Below are 24,334 nucleotides of genomic sequence, written 5' to 3' on the forward strand. Positions count from 1 at the left end.
AGCAGTTTAGATCTGCCAGTTGCACATAGTACTAATGTAAACTTCCCATTATTGGTGGGAAATTGAGGACTTTGATGAAGGGGGAGAGGATTAATTAAAATAAGACATATTTTGCATTTTCTCTTCGCTCTTCTCTGTCGTAGAATAGCATTCACTTCCCCTTCCTCCATACCCCCACCTTACTACCCCAAACAATTTTCTCCAACTGAAAAATATTTTAACTTGCCCCTGACTGATACGGTTCTTTAACCCAGGGATAGTACAAGTCCTAAGTTTCACACTAAAGGCAAATAAAGCTTTAAAATTACCTCATGCGTCATCTGGCTGCACAGACTCCGGGCTGCATAGTGGGAACCTCCGGCTTGGTCCTCCCAGCATACAAAGGCAACTCAGTGAATGCCCCCTCCGCCCGGGGAGGCTCAGCCTCAGCTGCCAGCGCGGGGATGTGCAATTTTGCTTTTTAATGAATCGTAAACAATTTGTATGGCAAATGAGTTTGTTTGTTTTAGTTTGGGGGCATATGTTGGACCAGGTTGTAGACAGCCATTACCTACTCCAAAATTTTAGGTGAGAATGGATAGAGCCCCAGATCATTTCTATTTTTCTAAATAATAAGATCCACTAGGATAAAAGAAACTGGTTAATAAAAGACTGAGAATAACAAACAACCTCTCTTCTCTTTCCCCACACTCCCCTTTTCCCCCCTGTCTCTCTCTCTACCCCCTCTCATAATGCACCAGGCTTATAGTAGGATTTTAACTGCACTTTTACTAACTAACTAGAGGTCAGTTGACTAAATTAATTGTTTGTGTATTTTTTAAGTATACATTTTAGTTTTGTCTTTAAAAATGCTACTTTTAAGAAACAATTGTTTTAAAATGTGAAATACCAAGAAGGGCCTTCTCTATCCTCTGTGGCTTTTGTTGTTGTTGTTGTTTGTTGTTGAAGCTAGTGTTGTTCTGAGGGACACAGAATATAAACTATGCTCAATACACTTTTGATATCAAAATGGAGCGAGAAAGGGGTCTTGATGTCCAAAAGTCAAATGAAAACTTTTATTCCAACCCATGGAGTTATAAACAACTTAGAAGTTAACAAGCGACCAGGGTTCGAGCATGTACATTTTAACAGTAATTACCTTTGGCGCTGCCACTTATGAGAAATCTTTTGATATCTGAGCCACTTCTCTAATGCTTTAATCATGCAAATCAAGAAATAGATATTACGTATCAACTTAATCTAGCTATGTTGTGACATCTCTATTTGAAACCTTCTGACATAAAACTAAAGAAAACCGTCCTGAAATTTTCCTCCACACTAAGTGAAGCACCCTGGGTGCATGTATCTGCTTCAAAACAATTCTGTTCAGTGGAATTGCCTCTGTTCTACCTACATGACATTAAAATGAAAGCAGAATAAACATTCTCTTCTTCCTAATGATTTACTGATAACGAGATATTACAGAACTATTTTTATGTGAATTACAAAATACACTTGTTTTGCGTCTGCGATCCAATTTTAGAACTAAAAGTGACTATGAAATGAAGACTATAAAATTATCCTGCCACCCCCACACCCATCCATATTAGGTTCCTAAGCACTTATTTTGGAAACATTCTCTTTAGAAATTGCCATAATATTTTTCAATCAATAATTATCTGTCACTTACTCCAAATTTTTACAACTGCAACTTCGTATACCAGGAAAATACTTGGGCAGGGAATGATATGCCTTGTAATGTAAATGCCTTTTTAAGAAACATACATATATATATATATATGTGTATATATATATATATATACACATAGATATATAAATTAGCAAGGTACTTCTGTGAAATACTGTCTTATTGTGTTCAAAAATTAAAAAATTAAAAAAATAGAAAAACACAACTCTCAACCCCAGCCTACTTTCCAAATGATTGGAAGCTCTACCTGCTGCAGATACAAAACTAAAGTCTCATATTTCATGCAAACCTTTTGTTGTTGTTATTTGCTTGAATTTATCTCTTAACCTGTATTTACCATTTCAATTTTTTAAATGTTAATTCTCAACTGAATAACTTTTGTTAGTGACTGTCTCCTATATTCCTTTGAGGACATTGCCTAATAAAGATTTTTCTATGCATTTGCACTGGCTTTTCCATGATGGTCATTAAAATTACTTAGAAATTGCTACAATAGCTATAAATGAAAAGAATCAAAATAAGAGGATTCAGTAAATAATAAATCATACCATATTTTCAATACCCAGTATACTATCAAAAGAACATGTCCATGATAAACACATTTATACACATTCTATTTCAGGCATTTGCACACTCTATCTGTGCTTATTTTTAAAAGTACAGTTGTCTTATTTTTATCTACCATTATAAATATGTGTGACTGACTATATGAATTTATAAGAGTATGCGTTAACTTCAAAGGTTCTGTACACTCCAAACATTATTTTCTCACAGTATTAGCAATGATCGGTTGCAAGCAAAATCTAAATGAGGTAGCTTTTTAATTTTCTCCCACCTATAATTTCCTTTAGGTTGGTCTTATAAACACACACACATACACACACACACACACACACACACACACACACACACACACACATCTTGTAAAATACCATTTACTATACTTAAGGAGAAGCAAGTACATTAAACTATGTTACTATTTTTTTCTTTAAATCAAATTATGATCCAAATATACTTCATTCAGAAATGTGATTGGTTACTTAAGCTAGCCTGTGTACTTCTACTATCTTTTTGAAAATCTTGATTTCCTGTTATTACACTCATATTTCTCCTGTGAACTTTAGACAGTAAAATAAATGCTTTGTCCTTACTTATTTTCTAGTAGATTTTCCTTCACCTGTCCTGAATATTGTCAGGAATGTTTCTAATTTAAAACCAAAAGAATCAGGGGCTGATTAGAAGACAGGAAATTGGAGGATTAAACTGTCTGGTTGAACTTCCTTTACTTATCAGCACTCAGTAACTTACACTGGATTACAAACTTAACAGAACAATTTTTACAATGCATTGTTCCTTCTGGATGTTTATGTATATACAGTGCATGTGAGAGAGAATGTGTGCGTGTGTGTGCACACAAGTGTGTCTATATGTGTCCATGTATGCATTCACGAATATGAAGAAAAAAGAACCAGCAGCTGGTAGTTATAAGTCAATGCTTTAAAGTGGGATAGTTTTAAACCAAAGGGGCTTGCACTATGGACATGAAAGTTCATTCAAAGACTATAATCCCAAGATAGTCTCAAAACTTTCTTATGAAAATAGTTCTGTGGAAACAGGCAAATAATGAAATACTATACTATAAGGAGAAAAAACAAGATGCACTATATTTGGAAATGCAAAATAGATGGCAGTAGCCGTGATACAGTCTATCTCCCCTCAGTTCTGCTCGGAATTCCAAACACCCATACTACTGAGTGATAGAAAAGGGTCCCAGGGGTGTTCCAAAGAGTCTTCCAAAGCCATTTTGAGGTCCCCTCGGCACCAGCTGAGAAAGGAATCTTTTTTTCTGTGACAGCAGCTCTCAACGGTCCAGGTGAGCACAAATTGTGAAAGGAGTGCTTGGCAGGGAATGAAAAAACAAATCTGAGGGTAAGGATTCATCTTATACCATTAGATCATTTAAAATTGCAAATAAATAATAAAAACAAACCACTGTCCTAGATTTGTACCATATCACATATATTTGCAGAGCTGTGTTCTAGAAACCATGCTGATAATTCTTTTACCTGACCTCACTCTGATCACCTGTCTCGCCCTCAATAAGTTTTGTTAATTTGGCTTAAGAGAGCTCTAGAATAATATGTAACAGTTTTTTCTGCTTCTTATTGAAATGGTGGGTTCCCCTGAGAAAAAGAGAAGATGACAAAAAGTGGAGTATATGACCTGGAGAAAAGAGTTGGTCGGTTAGACGAGTGTATCTGGGAATTAACATTTAGGAGCTCGTTCTGGCAGTCCTTCATTTATTCACCAAATATGTATTGAGCCCCTGCTAAGGGCGAGGGGGACAGAATGAGCTGCTGCTTCTGCCAGCTGCCGTCATTCAAGCTTTAAAAGCACGAGGGATCAACCTCTCTGTACCTAACTGAATATTTCATCCTAACAGCCAACACTGATTGAGCACAAACTGTCTGCTAGAATCTGTCCTAGGTGCTCTCTCTATATATTTTTTTTCACTTCATTGTCACCAGAAACCTATGAAGTAAATATTATTGCCCTACTTTATATACAAGGGAACCTAGACTTCGCGAGGAAAGGTTGCACACCACCCAAGGAAGTGCACATGCCTTGAATGAGGTTTTCAGACTGCAGTGTCCCCTGGCTTAATCTTGAACCAAACTCATCATAAACAAATTGATTCTTTTAGCACTAGGATGTAATGGTATTTAGAACTTTACAGGATTAGGGCTATTCCTTCATATAATGTCATTGGGGGAGGGGGCATCACAAGTCTGTTTGCTAAAAAAAAAAAAATACAGAGGCAGAAAAATGATAATGTGTCAAAAGCAAGATAGGATAGTGGTACTGTGATACCCAGCCCCTTTCCTGGAAGAACTGTGCATAAAACAGTCCCTGTTATGCAACAGAAACATTTAAGTCTCATCGCTGACTAAAGAAACTCCTCAGAGACTTGAGCAAGTCTGATGCAAAGAACGTACCTAGTCATATTAAAATACACCTTTTCATCAGAAGATGGATGGTTCTGGGAAACACGGTGTGTTTAAGTTCTTGCTGAATACTGGGGACGTGTTTTTCTCTAAGTAATATCATCTTTATTTAGAAAATACTTCACTTGTAGTTTTAAATGGAATATACCATTTTTAAAAATCATCCGTCCCAAAATAAGGCTCCTGCTGTTTGGCTTTCTCTCTCTTTCTCTTTCTCTCTCTCTCTCTCTCTCTCTCTCTCTCTCTCTCTCTCTCTCTCTCTCTCTCTCTCTCAGAAACACCAATATAGAACAATATCACTGTTTACTACTTTCTGTTGTCACAGGAAAGGCTAATTAAAGGTTTATTCCAACGTAGTTTTCTGTAAGACAAGACACGACACAGGATACATATTGCCTAATGGCAAAGATCTTAATACATTCACTACAAGTAAACATCTATTTTCCAGACAACTGCTGACTATAAACAATATGTCTCAGCCAGAATTCCTTAATGGTGCCACATGTTGGACAGATTTTGTGTTCCTCATAATCCAACTTCCTTTTGTGATCCTTGACGTGCACACGCCATTGCCCTGCTCACTGTTTGAAATGGATGATAATTGAGAATAATGACCAGGTCAGAGGTGGGGATGCATAATCCTGGGCAGAGCAGCCCTCCTCGAAGTTGCAGTGCATGGGGGGCTCACAGGGGAGAGCGGTGGTCATATGATGAACCAAACATTCACTAAATGCTGCTGACTCTTCCCACGTCAGTAGATACCACATTACATGCGTCATTTCCCCACATGAACGAGGGGTAAACAAAGTCGCTACCCATCGAGGGTATTGAGAACACTCTGTTCCCAGGATGGCCCCATCTGCCTGCCCCCAACCTCAAATGTTCCTGGGCCACGCTCTCCCTCACAGGTGTATGACTTTTAGTCCTGTCGATGAAATGCCTTAGTAGCTGGGTTTGATAAGCTTCCTTCAAATGTTGGAAAGGTAGATATTGTGGGCTAAATAATTGATTTCATTCATTCATTTAAGAATCAATTAAAATCATCATAAATTGCTTTTGTTGTATTTTATTAAGAAAAACAGCAACTTTAATTCTCATTTTTTTTGTTAAGCATGTGAGAAACAGCCTAGTAACAAGTGCTATGGTTTGGACTCTCAGTAAATAGGAGGCAATTCTTGAACACGTATACTAATATATTGCCCAACACTGGGGTCCAAATGTGTAGAGTATCGTTGGTAGAACCGCATAGAAAGGAACAAATGCAAAGATCTGAGGGGGAAAATTACGATAGGAGAGGCTGATCAAATGTCTCAACTGAAAAGTCAAGAGATAACAAAACTTAACACGGGGGGCCACAGTCACAGATATCTTTAGACCAGGTTGGTCAGCTATGTGTAAGATAATGCAGATATAATAAATCCAGTAGGGAATGGTGGGGTCTGTTGGAGAGTGTTACCAATTTACCACGAAACAAGAGTTAAAACAACACTGTACTGACCAAGCAAAAAATATCCACTCTCTGCCACCTAACAGTACTGAGCATACACCATGGGTCATAAGATAGAATGGAATTCCAGCATCACAGTGTTTCATTCCGCAAAAAGTAGGGAACTTAAAAGCAACTATCCCTGGGAAAGAGAGCACAGCCACATAAACCACATAAACTACACTGCAGGTTCATCCATTTGCATCCAATCCTTTTCTCCTGGCAGGATTTTGTGGGTGGGAAAAGGGAGGCAGAGGACCATGTAAGTATTGTGTCTAAAATAGGGGTCCTCAAGCAGAAAAGGCAGGTAGCAAAAAGGAGAGCCGGGAGATATTGGAGGATGCTGAGAGGATGCAGAGAAGGGAGCTTGATAATTGCAGAGACCTGCCTTGCTGAACCTCTCCTGCCCACCCTAATTTCCTCTACTCTAGCCCCAGATTCCTCAAAGTGTCCTTGGCATTCCAAGGGTCTCATGGGCTGTGAGTCCTGGAAAAGGATTCTTCACTAGCACACAGACTGGTGGTGCTCATGCCCACTTTCTCCCCCCAGCAAACTCTACTCTCCTACTGGGCCCAATACAAATTAAGTCTTCTTTATAAAGCCTTCCCAAGTTCCCGGAGGCAAAATGAGTCATTTCCCTGTACCACCCCGCATCCTGTGCCCCACAGCCCCTTGCTCATAGTATTACGACACTGATTAAATGATGCTGGAGTTTTTCAGTTTACTATCCATCTCCACTGTTATTTGTTCCTTAAGAATAAAGTCTAAGTGTTAACTTCTTTATATCTCCAGTGTCTAGCCTGTGATAAGTACCCCCAAAAAGTGGTTTTGTGCAGCTCAGCAGGAGGAGAAGTTGGATAAGTGAGAGTAATGATGGCTGGTGAGCCTTCCCTGATGCTTCCCCCCAGGGAATGTCCTTCCAGACTACAGCTCTATCCAGCAAACCGCTGCCCTGCCATGTATTTCTGGAGATTTTTGACTAGTGTGTGTTGACTGCATGCGAGGTCCACCAAACCCTCGGCACACACATGAGCTAATGCTCAAAACATCTCTGTGAGATCAATACCGTTATCTCCACTCCACCAACGAGGACCCCAGGCAGGGTGAACAGGCCAGTCAGTAGTGTGAGAAACTAACGCTGAGTGTTTCACTCCTATACTGTAATGACACCAGTGTGCCCACCACTGTCACACTCTGATTCAGGCTCAAAAAAGACTGTGACACTTAAATGGGGGCAAAGTTTCACTCCATTTCACAGAGTACAAGGCTGGAGCCCGAGAGGCTAAGTTTCCCCCAAGGTCAAAATCAACACAAAGTCTGGGTATAGATCTGGGATCCCTAGTGATCTGCCGACTAAATACCCACGGTGGTTAATCATAGTGTGTGGCAATGTTTAAATAAAAACAAGCAAGTATGTTTTTCTTTCCTCTGAGGATTACAGCAGATTATCATTGTTTTTCTTTCTGATTCTTGGGGTTTTTTGTTGTTGTTTTCATTTTTCTACAATGAACGTGTATTATTTATTTACAAAAATGATGTTTAACAAAAGCATCCTCACTGACGATATTAGTCTTGTTCTCATTGATCTCATAAAAATAGCAGTAGCACCAGCTACAAAGATGCTTGGATGTCAGAGGAGCTTGGGCTTTGAGGATGTGAATATTTTCAAAGTTGAGTGATGCCGACCTCCTTCGTTAAATTCCATACTTAACTGCTGTTTTAATACTCCTTCCTGCAGTGGGGCATGTAGTTTCTTCCCATCGCCCAGTATAGCACAACAGTCAAAAGCACAGATTTCAAATTCATGAGGACCTTAGTGAATGGTAGCTCTGCCATGGATAAGCTGTGTGACCGTGGACAGTGACTAGAAACATTCTGAATCAGTGTCCTGAAACTTGGATGTATAATCATTAGAGTGCTACTGTGAGGAGTAAATGAAACCATGCATATTGCACTAGCTAGATACCTGGGAGGCATTCTAATACCTTCCTCTTGCTTACTTCACACATCTGATCCAAAATAAATCCTGTTGAAAATCACCTCCTAAATAATTCCCAAATCCGTCCACTTTTCCCATCTCCACCACCCTCCACCAACCTAAGCTACCATCTTGTCCAGCCCATTACCACAGTAGCCCCCTAACTGCTCTCACTGTATCCCTCTTTGCACTCTGCAATGTATTCTTCACACTTAAGGTTAAAGGATCTCTTCAAACACAAGTAATCTTCCATTTCCATGGATTACCCTGTCTCTTAGATAAAAACACTATCCATAACAAGGCCTGCATGGTTTTGCCTCTCCACACTTGTCTGGGGCCATTCTTCTTTCCCTCGACATACGCCAGACAGTTAGTAACCTTCTTTAAGTACCTCAAAATCCCCAAAATTTTAGATCCTACACATGTTCTTCTCCTTTCTCCAAAACACATTTTCTTGTAGTTAACATTTCCATACCTGCTATTCTCAATACAAAGGTAGCTTTGTCAGAAAGCCTTCCCTGTCCCCAAACTGTGTCCCCGGATGGACTCTCAGAGGACTGTAGACTTTCCTGCAGTGCACTTAGCACTGTTTATAGTCATAAATGTGTGTGAATATTTGATTACTTTGTTTCTCCCAAAAGACCATAAGCTCCATCAAAGATAATGTCTTACTCATATGTGTTTTCTACAGTGCCCAGCACATAGTAGGTAGTAAGTTATTACTTCTTAATTCAAAGAGCAAATGGATGGTATAGTGTCTGCCCTAGCAACCACTGAGATAGTGTTTATTATTTTCATAATTAACGTTTTCCACATACAGAAAGGTGATTAAAACTAAATAAATTCTCCCTTTTATGTCCTTTAAAGAAAACTCATTTCTTCACAGTAAACAAATTAGAGAAGTAGAGACTTAATTAAGAGCTGAGAGCCCTAATCTGGGTTTAAGTTCTGGCTCTGCCATGTACTAGGAGTGTACCTTGGCTGTGCGATTACATGTCTTTGATTGTTGAGGGTTAAAAGAGTGAATGCTCTTGATATGATGAGTGTGGGGCTTGGCATATGGTAAATATTAGTAAATGGTTTATTATTACTATCCTTATTCTAGATGATACCAAATCTTCCTCAAATAATCTCTATGGCCTTTTAAAAGCCCCTTAACCTCTCTGATTGTCAGTTTCATCACCTTTAAAATATTGGTGTTGCCCTCCTATGGTTCACAGGGCTGTTTTGAGGATCAAATAAATGAGCAGGTGGAAAAGATTCTCTGAAAATTATGAAGTGTGATAGAAATGTAATGCCAACCCAAAGAAACACAAACTCCAAATAAGCACATTCAACCAAAATGCTTGTGGCCTTTGCTATATCTGCCCTTCATGACAGACCATATGAGTAGAAGGAGAGTATGGTTCAACACACCTAGTCAGCAATGACTTCAAGTGGTTCATAGTTGAAGGTATGTGCATGAGTGTGTGAATGGAGAGGGAGTGAGAAATTAATCAGTTGAAGAACATACATTCTGGAATGAGAATGCCTGTATCAAATCCCTCTCTGCAACTTCCCAGCTGTGCCACCTCAGGCAAATTGCTTAATCTGAACATACGTAGTGGGACAGATAAAAAGTCCTTCTTTCATGGATTGTTGTGAGGATTAAATTATGTAATCCGGATAAGTCATTGAGAATAATGCTTGACACATTATACACATAATAAAGGTCAGCTATAATTAAGAGTGTAATTGTTTTTGTTGTTTTTATCAGCAGCAGCAACAGCATCATTATGTTAGCTATTGCTTTTTAGATCAAAATTCGGGGGTCTAGGAAAATAGCAAGGAACTTAAAGATTATCTAACAGACTTATTCCTCCAAGATGGTATATTTGGATTTTGAAGCAAAGAAACTGCTCCCCTAATGTGTTAGATTAACCTACCCTATCAACTTCGTTTGGGCAACACAGGGGCCATGAGGCTAGGACATCTTCTCGGAAACAGAATTTATTAAAGAACATCCAACTGACAACAACCTAATCCCACGCTGTGGCAGTCACAAATTTGTGATAAAACTTCATCCAAGCAAATGTATTCCCTTCTCAAGATTCAAATTCCACAACCCAAGATGATTAGTGAGAGAGGCCTATAGATGAATTCCTGCGTCACTTAAATTCATGCTCAGTTACAAACATGCTCTCTACACTTGGAATTGTCACATGTTCAATTCAGCTTAACCACCTTTACTCAACTGTTTTCTTAGAATATCCATGACCTCTTATTACCATGACAAATAGAACCATGGCTCGTGTACTCATGAGTTTTATTTATTACTGCAGGCCACAGTAAAAAAAGAATAATAGTACCTCCTTATTCAATAAAACTATATTAGGAAACTATAAGAGTGGTTTCAGTAATAATATCAATAATAATAGATGTATTGAGCACATCCGTGGGCTAGGTTCTCTACTTTACTTGCCTTATATCACCTTGTTGCCTCAGAAGCCAAATAAAATATCCCCATTTTACAGATTAGAAGCTAAGATGTTAAGTGATTTACTTATGGTTGGTTCAAAATCCAGTCTATGACTAATCTGGAATTTAAACCTTGGTCCAAAATTCATGTTCTCAATCACTTGGCTATAAAGCATAATTTAATTTGTTCTTACATTAATATTTTTGTTTAAAATTTGCACTAGCTATTAATCATATTATTAATATTTTCCACATGGAAAATAATAACCACAAAGCTGTCATTGAGATCCAGGACTCGAGGTTGCAGCACTAACTATCTTTTGGAAAGTATAATAATGAAACTTCTTTAGGCACCTTCTCAGTGCTGAGTCAGTGGAAAGAATGGAAGACCTCTGCTTTAAAAAAAAGCCTTGTAACTAGGAGTCCCTAATGCAATCCTTTCCAATGTTCCAATACTTAAGATCTCAAAGAAGACAAGATTTCCGAAGAATACTGATAACTGGTGCTAGAAAATGACCCGCTGACAATTCTGGAAGAAAGTTCCACTAACTCCACATCTATGATATTGAATAGAAACATACAATTAGTAGCCCTGATTGCTATGCTCCAAAAATAAAATTAAATAAAAGGCCCACAAGCACATGGCATTAGGTAGGAAGATCTTTTGTCTCTTCCAATTGTCTTTCTACTAATTCAAAAACACAAACTCTAACACACGAAGATAGCCATTCCTCTTTTGACACTGATATTTCTAGACACATTTAGATAATGTAACTACTATAAAACAACTGAATAGTGGTGGCAAGGAAGTTGGTGATGATACAGTGTACCCCTGAAGTGTAGTCCTGTTAGTAAAATCCAAACGGCAAGGGAAGAAATGGAGAAAACTGCAGTGTCCCTGCATGCTGGGAATGTAGTTTTATGTATTTCATCTAGGAGTCAAGCATTGGGATTTAAAAAAAAAAAATTCTTGTCACAGACCAGCAAAATAGCTGAAAGATGCTAATATATTAGAAATCAGGCCAGAACATCAACCTAGTATACAATTATAGATCTGAGAAGAGGATTTCACCAGAACCCAATTAGAGAGCAAGTGGGGCCAGGAGCAATCCTTATGTATAAGGAAAAAACAGATCCAGATGAGTCTCTCCCCACTTGAAGATAGTTAAATAGATAAAAAGAACATACAAATATGTAAGTATTAAATGCTGCTAAACAACAGTAAAGGGAGACTCAGAGGAAGAAAACATCTGAAAATCACAAAGTACAGAAACAATAAAGAAAAAATAGAAAAAAAAATTATTCTTTAAAATAAGAGTACAAAGCCACTAGAAGGAAAATAAGTGATGAAATAAAAGCTGGAGGATAAAATTTAAATGAGATTGATAAGAGAAGGTAGTAATTCAAGAAAGTTGGCAGTACTAAGACTACTAGAGACCAGAATTAACACTGTCAAAATTGGTCCAGTAATTTTAAAGTCATGCTTTCAATAACTTTCCCAGACACAAATTATACTAAATATAAAACTCATATGACAGAGAATGCCACCTACCCCAGAAACTGAAGATCTAACTCAAAGATTCCAAAGGTGTTTTTAAAGAAACAGAACAATTGGACAAGAGGCAATAATCAAAGATATAACAGGAAAAAAACTTACTAAACTAGAGGGGGGGAGAAAAGGGAACACACGTAAAACATTTACAGAGTGAGCCAAGTTTACTCTATCCTAGGCAAAGATCAATGAGAGATCCATGCCTAGCTCTCCAAGAAGGGGGTGGGGGGGACATATTACCTGCAAAATTGGGTGAGAGAGAAGAAATTCTTGCATAAGAGATTCTAACATTCTATTTAATTGTTGACTCTAATAATTTGAAAAATATAAACCAAAGTCTGGCTTTGGAAATTTAAGGTTAAGTTGAAGAGAGTATGTACATTTTCCCAATTACTAAGGAAATGAAAAACAAAAAACATTTCATATATGCAAACCCCCAAAGCAAAAGAAATAGCAAAAATGTCAAAAAGAAAATAAAATGTGTAGAACAGAATGAAAGGTGTTAATAAAGCCCTCTATATGACAATAAACATAAGTGGTTAAATTCCACTATTAGGAAACAAAGATTCTCATACTGGAGTAAAAAATTAAATCGAAATATCTGTTGCCTCCAAGAGACATACCTAAAACAAAAGTGTTCACGTTAAAAATAAAAGGAAGGACAAGAAGTTAGCAAGTAAAATAAAATTAAAAATAGGAGAGACAATACTAATTTTTGGCAAAGTATACTTCAAGACGAAAGCAATCAAACAAGGGAAATAGAGTATTTATATTATTTATTTTATAAACTAGAGGATAGCGTAACAAAGTTATAGTAGTAACTAATCCCTTAATGTGTCAATTAATGTAATATCAAATGATATAAAGTAAAAATGGTTAGAAAAGCAAGGAGAAACTGAGAAGACCATGATTTGTATGTGTAATTTTTCACAGATTTATCCGAATTTTTTCTAGTTCAATTAGATAAGCCAGAAATAATGATACAAAGAACTTAAATAAATATAATTAATAATGTCAAGACTACTAGACAATATTGACCTCTAAAAACAAAGAATATGTCATTTTTAAAAGCATTCATAAAACCGCTACAAAAATTTATGTCAAGCAGGTACATACACACACACACACACACACATCAATAGATTCCAAAAGTGGAAATTTCTTGTCTAGCCACATGCAATAAAACTAGAAAACAATAACAACTAGTCAATATCACACTTCATGGCAAAACAAGAAGCATTCGCATTAAAATTAGTAACAATGTAAGGAAGCCCAAATTTACCATTATTATTTAACATTGTCCTGGATGTTTTAATTCAAAAGATAATGAAACGAATACAGATATAATTATTGAAATAATACCTACTATTTTCAGGTGACTTGGTTAAATACTGAGAAAATCCAAATGAAATTAGATTACCAATAAATTAGATTACTAAAGTTATGGCCACAAGCCAATTATATAAAACAATGGCAGATAAAAGACATGATGGGAAAATGACTCCATTCCCAATAGTAACAAAAACAAAATCATAAAACACCTAGAAGTAACCCCAATAAGTCGTATGCTCAACCTAAATGAATGAACTATAAATCATACTGGTAAGATTTTAATAACTATTTTCCCAGTGTGGGACTATAGCATGATATGTCCTAATCATTGCAAATGTAATATTTTTATTTTTTAATACAGAATTTTATTCATTTATTTGACATTCAATATTATTTTGTATTAGTTTCAGGTGTATAGAATAGTGGTTAGACATTTACATAATTTAAGAAGTGATCCCCCTGACTAGTCTAGAACCCACTTGGTACTATAAATAGTTATTACCATATTATTGACCATGTTCCTTATGCTTTACATCCCCATGACAATTTTGTAGCTATCAATTTGTATTTCTTAATCCCTTCACCTTTTTCACCCTGCCCCCCAAACCCCCACTCATTGATTACCCCAATACATCTAATACCAATCTGACACCATACATAGTTTTTTGTTTTGTTTTTTTAAGATTTTATTGGGGAAGGGGAATAGGAGTTTATTGGGGAACAGTGTGTACATCCAGGCCTTTTTTTCCAAGTCAAGTTGTTGTCCTTTCAGTCTTAGTTGTGGAGGGTGCAGCTCAGCTCCAGGTCCAGTTGCCATTGCCAGTTGCAGAGGGCACAGCCCACCATCCCTTGTGGGACTGGAGGAGTTGAACCGGCAACCTTCTGGTTGACAGCCCACTGGCCCATGTGGGAATCGAACCGGCAGCCTTCGGAGTTAGGCGCATGGAGCTCTAACCTCCTGAGCCACCGGGCCGGTCCACCATACATAGTTTTTACAATATTATTGACTATATCTCTTATGCTACACCCTACATCCCCATGACTACTGTGTAACAACCACTTTATACTTCTTAATCTCTTTCCCTTTTCACCCGATTCCAAACCCCCTCCCATCTGGCAGCCATCAAAATGTTCTCTGCATCTATTAGTTTATTTCTGTTTTGCTTGTTTGTTTGTTTTGTTCTTTAGGTTCCACTTATAAGTGAAATCATATGACATTTATCTTTCTCTGTCTCACTTACTGCACTCAGCACAATAGTCTCTAGTTTCATCCACTTTGTCGCAGATGGCAAGATTTCATTCCTTTTTATGGCTTAGTAATATTCCATTGTATATATGTACCACCTCTTTTTTATCCACTCATGCAATCATAGGCACCCAAGTTGCCTCCATATCTTGGCTATTGTAAATAATGCTGCAATAAACGTATGGATGCACATATCCCCTCAATGTGGTATTTTTGGGTTTCTTTGGATTCATACCCAGAAGTGGATTATTAAGTCCTTCTTTGTCTCTTGTTAAAAGCCTTTATTTTAAAGTCTATTTTGTCTGATATAAGTATTGCTACCACAGCTTTTGCTTTTTTCATCTCCATTTTCATGAAATATCTTTTTCCATCCCTTTATTTTCAGTCTTTGTGTATCTTTGGATCTGAAGCATCTTGTAGGCAGCATTTGCATGGGTCTTCTTTTCTTATCCATTCAGCCACCCTCTGTCTTTTGATTGGAACATTAACCCATTTACATTTAAAACAACTGTAGATAGATATTGCCATTTTATTATTTATGGGTTTTTGTTTTTTTTCATCTTAAAGAAGTCCCTCTAAGATTCCTTGTAATAGTGGTTTGGTGGTGAAGAACTCCTTTAGCTTTTTCTTTTCTGGGATGTTCTTTATCTGGTCTCCAATTCTAATTAATAGCTTTGCTAGGTGGAGTAATCTGGGTTGTAGGCCTTTGCTTTTCATCACTTTGAATATGCCGTGCCAATCCCTCTGGCCTGCAAAGTTTCTGTTAAGAAATCAGCTGACAGCCTTATGGAAGCTCCCTTGTAGGCAACTAACCTCTTTTTTCTTGCTGCTTTTAAGATTATCTCTTTGTCTTTAACTTTAGTCTTTTTAATTTTGATGTGTCTTGGTGTGGGCCTCTTTGGGTTAATCTTGCTTGGGACTCTCAATGCTTCCTGGGCTTGTATATCTATTTCCTCCAGCAGCTTAGGGAAGTTTTCTGTCATTATTTCTTCAAATAGGTTTTCAATTCCTTGCTCTCTCTCTTCTCCTTCTGGTACCCCTATGATGCTAATGTTGGTATGCTTGATGTTGTCCCAGAGGCCCCTTAAACTGTCCTCATTTTTTTTGGATTGTTTTCTTTTTGCTGTTCCAATTGGGTGTTTTCTGCTACCTTATCTTCTGAATCACTGGTTGGGTCCTCTGCTTCATCTAATCTACTGCTGATTCCTTCTAATGTATTCTCCATTTCAGTTATTATATTCTTTGTTTCTGACTGGTTCTTTTTTATGTTTTCTATCTCCATTTTTATGTTTCCTGTCTCTTTGTTGAAGTTCTCCCTGAGATCACTGAGCATCCTTATAACCAGTGTTTTGAACTCTGCATCTGGTAGATTGCTTATCTCCATTTTATTTAGTTCTTTTTCTGGAGCTTTATTCTGTTCTTTCATTTGGGACATATTTTCTCGTGTCCCCATTTTGGCTGTCTTCCTGTGTTTCTTTCTATGTAGGGCTGTTCTGCCTCCCGGTCTTAGTAGAGTGGATTTAAGTAGTAGGTGTCCTGTGGGGCCCAGTGGGTCAGTCTCCTTGGTCATCAGAGCCAGATGCTCCAGGTGTATCCCTTATATGGGTTGTGTGTGTTCTCCTGTTGTAGTTGAAACTTGATTGCTGTTTGCGCCTCAATGGGAGAAGTTGACCCTCGAGTTGATTGCTTATGAGGATTAGCTGTTACTATAGTGGAGGAGTTGTGATGTAGAGGCTGACCCTGCAGAGCAGTATTCACTTTAGCAGGGCTCTGGTGCTTGCCCAGTCTGCCCTTAGGGTGTGTTGGAGGCAGCTGGGTGGTGCTCTGGCTTAGTCTGAAGTCTCATCACTGGGCATGCCAGCCCCGAGGCCTCCTGGGAGGGGCCCTGCCACAGGCCAAGTTCAGCCACAGCCTGTGCCCTGCCCAGGGCTACCTGGAATGATCCACAAAGCAATCCACAGATGGCCACTGCCCATGCTGTTATTGAAGGTGTCTCAAGAAGCTAATCCGCAAACCAAGGCCGGATGTAGCTAGTACTGGGTTTAGGGCTGCTTAGCCAAAGGTAGGGGAAATGCCAAACACAGATGCCACTTGTTTGGGTTTTGTGAACCTTTGAGAGATTTTAGGAAATTCTGCAGCATGAGCCGAAGCAGGCCATTTGTATGGAACAGCCACAGGAAGCAGCTTGGATGGGCCCGGAAGCTGGGCGGGGCGAATGAACAGTGTTATCCAAGTTTATGGAGACTCATATGGTGGCTACCTGTGTCTGCATGCCAGAACTGTGGAGGGCTCAAAGAAGAAGCAATGGTTTCCACCAGCTCCTCCGTCTAGGAGAAAGTTGCCCCCCTAGCCCTTGCCCTGGAGTCAGACAACTCTGTTCCTCCCTGTATGTCCCTGGCACCCGTCAAGACACTGGAGCTCAGAACCAGCGCTGGAGCTCAGAACCAGGGAGTCCGACAGCAGGTAAGTCCATGTGCAGTCACTTTAAGAGAATTGCCTGGGACTGCAGCCGCCCTGAGGCTCACTCAGCCACAATATCCGCTGGTTTCTACAACTAGAAGTTAGGGGGACATCTCTCCCTGGCACGGGGAGCCTGACATGGGACTGGGACTCCTCGCTTTTCTGGGTGGGATCTCCGCAGCCAAGATATCCCTCCTGATTTTTAATGGTCACATCCAGGTGTGGGACCAGCCCATTCTGCATCTCTACCCCTCTTACCAGTCTTGAGGTGGCCTCTTCTATATGTCCTTAGTTGTAAGGCTTCGCCTCAGCTAGACTTCAGGAGATTCTCAATGATGGTTGTTCTGTAATTTAGTTGTAATTCTGATGTGGTTTTGAAAGAACGCAAGCACAGCATTTACCTACTGCGTCATCTTGACTGGATCCCAATGTAACATTTTTAATTTATAGGTTCAATGGTATTCATGTCAAAATCATAAGGTATTGCAATAGTTTGTTTGTTTGTTGTTTTGTTGGAGCTATTTGGAATTTAATAGAATTAAGTTACTTAACAGAATCAAATTACTACTTAACTTCAAAATTCTATATAAATGTGAGAGATGAAGAGCAGTATCCTCTTCATGAAAATGAAGTATTATTATACCAGGTTTCAAGGATAACATTATCACCAAATAAAATGTATTGAGTTTCTAAGGTAGGTGATATTTTGCTTCCTGTGGGTAGGGACGCCTACGGGGTATAAGAGAAGACCCAAGCTCTGAAGAGCCCAGAGCCATGGAGGAGGCTGACTCAGCTGACCTTCTGAGGGCCAACTGTGTTCTTCGATATTTCAGTTATGTCATAGTCATTGACAACCTGTGACATAAATTTAATTTTCTTCGTTTTATGCATGACCTTATTGAGACACCAAGTGATTTAGTAATTTACTGAATGAATGTAGATAACAAATAAGAAGCATAAATGGATTTCTCTCAAACTGGAGAAGCTGCAGACTCTGATGTCAACAAAAGATTTCTGACACCCATCTAATTCCAACAAAAGTCCCCAATCTGGAGTGTAGTCAAAGAAAAACTTTATCCAGGTAAATAGTTTGCAAACTACAGAGGCAGCCTCTGGAGGAAAAAGAAAGTGCTCTCTGCAAAGAGAGACAAAGGGAAGTCCCACTTTAGGGAAAGTGCCTGCCCAGGTCCGTGATTCGTCCATCTTTATGCAAATGAGGAATCCAAATCTCCACAGTATCCTTAGTCCAAATACCACTGTCCTGATTGGTCAGAATCACACATTCTGATCGGTCATCATGGAGCTGGTCAATAAAGAGTAAATGAGGCCGTAGCTGTGCTATTCCAATTGGATGGGGCAGGTCTCAGTCCAGTGGTTGAAAGACCATTCCAGGAACATCTTTATAAGGTTCTGCTCAGACAGCAGGAACACAGTGCAGGAGACTAGCATCTCATTCTGTGGCTTTTCCCTGAAAAGCAGTATGCGTGAGAGGTCTCTGTAAACAATGGCTGCTAGACTCTGGTTAGGAATTCGGGCCCAGTTAACCACGAGGAGTCCTTTTTGGCAGACATATTCCTTCTCGGGGTTCACCCTGATAACTCAACAGCAGTTGTCCACTTTGAGGAGCTAGTGCATCGCCTGTGCAGCAACCCTTCCTCACCCATGCGAGCTAAGCACTGGAATGTTGAGCTTCACACACTTCCTTCCTGACAGCCACATATATCGTAGTAAATGGATCCTTGGCTAACTAATGTGGAGTCAAAGTTGGGGTTAGGGATGAGGCTTGGACAGGAGTTAGAGCCGGTTTAGGATTAGGTTGAAGTGAGACTTACATTTAGCATTGCAGTTGGCGCTGGATTAGGTTAGGATTTGGAACAGGGCTGAAGTTTAGGTCCAACTAAATTTTAGACTTAAGTTTAGGAGTAAGTGTAAGGCTGGGGAGAGAGTTAAAAGAAAGGTCAGCATCCAGGAACACTTCAGAGAACAAGTGAAAATTATTGCTGACTTCTGAAGCTTGATCAAGTTATATGAAGATTTGCCTTAAGTGTAGAGGCCACTATTCAGAGGAAAAACAACATTCCAGATGAGGGAAATGAATTGGTGTGCTGGAAGAGCCATTCATCTTTCAGTGTGGTCAGCATGAGGCATGCAGGGAGTATGACAGGCCTGAGAGAAGTACCGTGGCAGGCGTGCGAAGGTCATTCTGTAAATGCTGAGGAATTGTTTTAAAATCTTAAACAGGGAAGGGACATGATGATATTAACATTTTAAACAATTGCTCTGGCCGCTGGATGGAAGATGGATGGGAAGGAAAGAAGACTATGAGCACAGAGGCCAGTTGGGATATCAAATATCCTTTCTGACCAACCTCATTCTGACTATATTTCTCATTCACTCCTCTACAGATCAGCCTCCTTGCTGTTCTGCCATCAAGACAAGTATACACTTTCCTCAGGGCCTTTGCACCTGCTTTTCCCTCTGCCTGTAATGTTTTTCCTCCCGCTATCCAGAGTGTGTTCTTTTCATTCTTTGAGATATCTGTTGAAATGCCATCTGATGTGTGTCTGCTCTGACCACCCTAGCTAGATTAGCTAACCACACATACACAAACATACTTCCTCTCCTCCGTACCAGTTTTATTTTTCACCATTTACTTAGTGTCTGTCTCTCCCTACTAAAATAGAAGCTTTAGAAAGTGAGGAACATGGTCTTCTTTACTGCTATAGCTCCTATATCTAGTAAAGTGCCTGGCACAAAATAGACACTGTAAGAATATTGTTAGAATAAGTGAATTTTGTAAATACTTATTAAATGAGTATGATATTCCAGGTACCTTATAGTAGGAGATATGAGAGTACAGCTAATTAGAGTTCAGTGCAATAAATGGTATGATAGACGTTTGCACAGGATGCTAAAAAACAAAGCAAAACAAAACAAACAAAAAACGCAGTCTGTGGACTATCAGAGAAAACTTTAAGAAGGATCTGAGCTGAGTCCTGAAGATGAATAGAAAAACACCAGGAAGAAGTGGGAACATCTCAGAGAAGTAAACAGAACCTGTAGCGACATCAAGATGAAACAGTAGTGGAAAGTGCCTCCAATGTGATGCACCCAATAAGCTTAGAGCAAGAGTTTAAGGACTTGTCAAGAGATGAGCTGTTGAGGTAGGCGGAGGATAGAGAATGTTACGGAAATACTCTTCATTTTCAATTGGTATTTAACTAGTAGTAGTTTCACTGTACGTTTCAATGCTCCATCCACTTGTACTACTCAAAGTCTTTAAACCAACCAGTCAGTTATAAGTTTCCTAAGGAGGTTGCGGTAAAATGAAACAAAGAGCTTGTGTGTGTGTGTGTGTGTGTGTGTGTGTGTGTGTGTGTGTGTGTGTGTGTGTGTGTGTTTTAAGCGAACCTCCTCCCTCGCCCACTCTTTCCATACAGAAATGTATTTGCTTTGAAAGTTCAATCCTTACAATATTGACTTTTCTAAAAATAAGGCCACAGTCCAAGTTGGAAAGAGTTAAATCTGGAGACCTTTAATATTATTTATAGACCTTTTGCCTTTCCCAAGACAAGTTGTTGCCTTTGATTGATGCTCTGGGCACTTGTCAATATCTCCGAAAATATCTCAGTCAGTCAGTATTTTTGAAGAAGAGTTGGTCTACTTGATTTTACTTTCTGGTTAGCTGAGTGTTAAGCCCAAGATCCTTTTGGTTTCCACTCTGGAGGCTAAGATTTCTTGTAAAATATAATGGCATATTTTTCTGCCTCACAGGGCATTGTGATGAATCTTTATTTAATGCATGAGGGTTTTCAGAGCTCATAGACATTGTTCTGAGTGTAAGTTTATGACTCGAAATTTAGAAACTGGAGGAATTTAGCATTTATGGAGCACTGTACTATGTGTCAGACACTGACCTGGCATTGTTAAACACATTGACCTATATTCTTTCAAATGTAGGTATTGTTAGCCCCAATTTCCAGATAAAAGAACTGAGGCTTCAAAGCATTAATAAACTGGCTCATGTTTGAAAACTCCCTCAAGGTGGTTCCAAATCCCCTGGTCTTTCCTTTGAACCTAAGCTTCAGACAAACTCCTTAAAAGTGGTTCTAACAGAGGGCATTAACAACACACCTGGGACTTGGGGATTTCCCTCAACACATGCCCCAAGGTGCCAGATCCAGATGGAGCGGGGAGCAAGCAGGTATGCTTTGAAATGTCTTCTCAATTAATTTTGATATACGAAGTAACATTTTGGAGGAAAACTCTGATTTCAATTTCTGTCCTTATGGTTGCCTATTATCCTATTATAATAATTAGAAAGCAAGAGAAAAATGCATATTTCCACTTGATTTAGGTTAGAATAATCAGGTGTTTTGTTTGTTTTGCTTTTGAATGAATTCTCTAGTTACAACAGGCTGTGTGGATTAAATGGAGTCTAACTAGAAATAAGATGCACAAGTATGAACTTAAGCTTACAACAATCTTTGTACAAACGTATTACACGATTGTAATCTCTCATCCAGTCAGACTGCTGATCCAACTCTTCTGTACCCCCACTATGCTGTGCTGCGTGTATGTGACACAGTGGTTGACCAAACGATCAGTCATTTATTCCTTCTTTCTTTCATTTGTGTATTGAGGGCCTGTGATGAGCTTTGGTATTAGAGAGGACTACAGATCTCTTTACCACCCCACAGTTCTCCTTTCTGAACACTTTCTGTCCCTTCCCTTTACCATTGTCTATGGGGACTTGAGAACTCTCAAATTGTGCCACATCTCTCCTATGGAGCAGAGTTCAGAAGACTTGAAGTTGCCCAAAACATCCCCTTCTGAATGAAAATGAAAGCAGTTACTCTATTTGACCTACTGGCCTGCGTAGATCTTTCCCTTTGAGTCCATAGAAGTGAAAACTAAATAATCCAACATTTAGCTGCTTCACATTATTTTCTAATCATGCATTGGTAGGGTAGGCAGTCACCTACACACTATAATCCAAGGTGCAGACTGTAAATACTTTCTGTAAGAAGCTATCACATGGCTGAAATGCCACCTGTGGGCATAGCATGTCCCTAGCCTTATCAGTGAGTTAGTTTATCAGATCATCAGCTTTCTTTCTTGGGTCCTAGTGGGATCACATTGTTTACTGAGCAAATGTGAGTTTGGGGGTTGGTTCACTCAACACCCTACCCACCAGGATAGGAGAGAGAAGACTAAAAGAAAGGGGGGGACGCAATTGGAAAACAGAGGCATAAGGTTCCAAAGACAAATATCACTCACTTCATTTTTCAAAGACCCACCCACCCATGATGCTATTATCTTATCTCTAAAGCCCTTTAAATATTACAGAATATTTGTCTAGTCTCCCAGTCCCTGATACCTGTTTATAGGTAGCCAGCCAGATCTTTCAAACGTGGTGCATGCCAATTCTAGTCATTTTTATTTCACCTAATCTTCACTTGAAATATTTTCTCTGGGGCTTTCACTCTAACTTTGGAAGGCAACATTCATTGGATGTCATTTGTCCTTTTGAACCCAACGTGAGCGTTTTATGTCTCCAGCAACCATATTCAAAGAACACAGGAAGATAGCACAGTCATGCTCCACAAGGAATAATTCCGGTTAGTTGACAAGCATCTTTGTTTGGGTGTAAATACACCATGTAAGACCTCTAAATGACAAGATATAGAGCTGGCCTTCACTATATTAAGCCAGATTCTGTAAAAGTATATTTTGCAGAACACTAATTCCTAATTACCTGGAGGGAAAAAAAAAAAAAGTCTGTGGTTCAATAGGTTAGGAGTATGCTTGACCAGCAGAGTTCAGCTTATTTATTGACTCCTGAATTTCACAGTGTCTGTACTGTGCCATTGTTCTTTGTAACTCTCCAAGAACCATTTTGTAATGAGCAACATTTCTCATTCTTGGTATGTGACCTTGGCAAGTTACTTTATTTTTGCTGAGCCTCCAAAATTAGATTAGACTAGATCACTTCAGGGGTACCTTCCCTCTTTCACCCCTTAGAGACTGTGGCACCATTTCATTGAAACAAAGGTTTCTCCTGGAAATATTACCTATCACGTTTCACCATTATCTAATAAAAGTCGCTTCCCAGCTCCCCGTGTCACTGTGGTGCATCAGGACACGATGGAGGCTGACTACTGGGCAAGTTTCAGAGAGAAACTTTATAATCACTTCCAACAGGGGGTGGGAGGAATAGAGAGAGAGACTGCTTGGGACTATTATTAATTGTAATAACAGTAACAACTGTATCTCTTTTTATTCCTTTCCACCCTTACCATTTTGGCATTGATCTTTACCTAAAATTACAAACATTTTCTATGACAATTTGATTTCACCCAGCACATCTGGTATCTGGCCAGAAACAGTGAATTGATGCTCCCCACTCTAGTGTCTGACTTGGGAAGAAAAGTGGGGGGGTGGGGGAGCAGAGGAACTGTGGCCGCAGAGACAGACGCTACTGAGACATTTAAAATGCACGCTCCTCTAATAGGAAACAGAGCAGACTGTGTTAGAGAGACGGGGAACGAGAGAAGCAGCTCTGTGGGGGGGGGGGGAGGATGGGGGGGCAGGGAGGGCAGCTACCAAAGACTCAGGACCCAGCAGGGAGGCCAGGAAGGATGGAACAGGAGTGGAGTTGCCTGATAAGATAGCGATAGAAAACCACACGATAAAGGAAGTCTGGCCCACAGCAGCTCGTCTAGGAGGCAGACAAAAAAATTACCTGACACGGACAGCAAAGGGTGACAGAAGCCAGGCAACCAGAGAGCTCAGGATGGGAGGAGGGGCTGTGAGGTGCAGGGTGGCATGGAAGGGTCGGATAGGAGCACCATTCCCTTGCCAGCTTCCAATCAAGATGTACATCTTTTACTTAAGGGGAAACCACTGAGGCATTCAGCCCACCAAGCTAGTGGCTGGTTGGCTAAGATGTATTTAACCTTACAGGTGCACAGATTCTGCAGAAGGAATTTGGCACAGAAAAAAATTACTGTTTATATCAAGGTGTTATTATAGAAAAAGAAATCAGAAGGCCATCCAGCCCCTGCTCTTGTTACTATAGAACCTTAAGCAATTAACTGACAGTTTTCCATGTATTCATGGAGTCATTGA

General features: G+C 39.4%; 1 protein-coding gene and 1 long non-coding RNA gene across 7 annotated transcripts in view; one reads left to right on the forward strand and one right to left on the reverse strand.

Annotated features, from left to right (window-relative positions):
* LOC109447115 (uncharacterized) overlaps positions 1-544 on the reverse strand; it is a 260,261-nt gene extending 259,717 nt beyond the window's left edge. For both annotated transcript variants that reach the window (XR_016018638.1, XR_012497244.2), the window contains exon 1: positions 309-544. This is a non-coding gene — a long non-coding RNA (uncharacterized LOC109447115). The remainder of the gene's footprint in view (positions 1-308) is intronic.
* The window catches only part of NFIA (nuclear factor I A), a 562,979-nt gene that overhangs the window by 2,526 nt on the left and 536,119 nt on the right, over positions 1-24,334 (forward strand). The gene's annotated exons all lie outside the window — the stretch shown is intronic.

The sequence above is a fragment of the Rhinolophus sinicus genome, chromosome 14 (genome assembly GCF_057876585.1).
Source record: "Rhinolophus sinicus isolate RSI-liver-muscle chromosome 14, RSI-T2T, whole genome shotgun sequence".
NCBI lineage: Eukaryota > Metazoa > Chordata > Mammalia > Chiroptera > Rhinolophidae > Rhinolophus > Rhinolophus sinicus.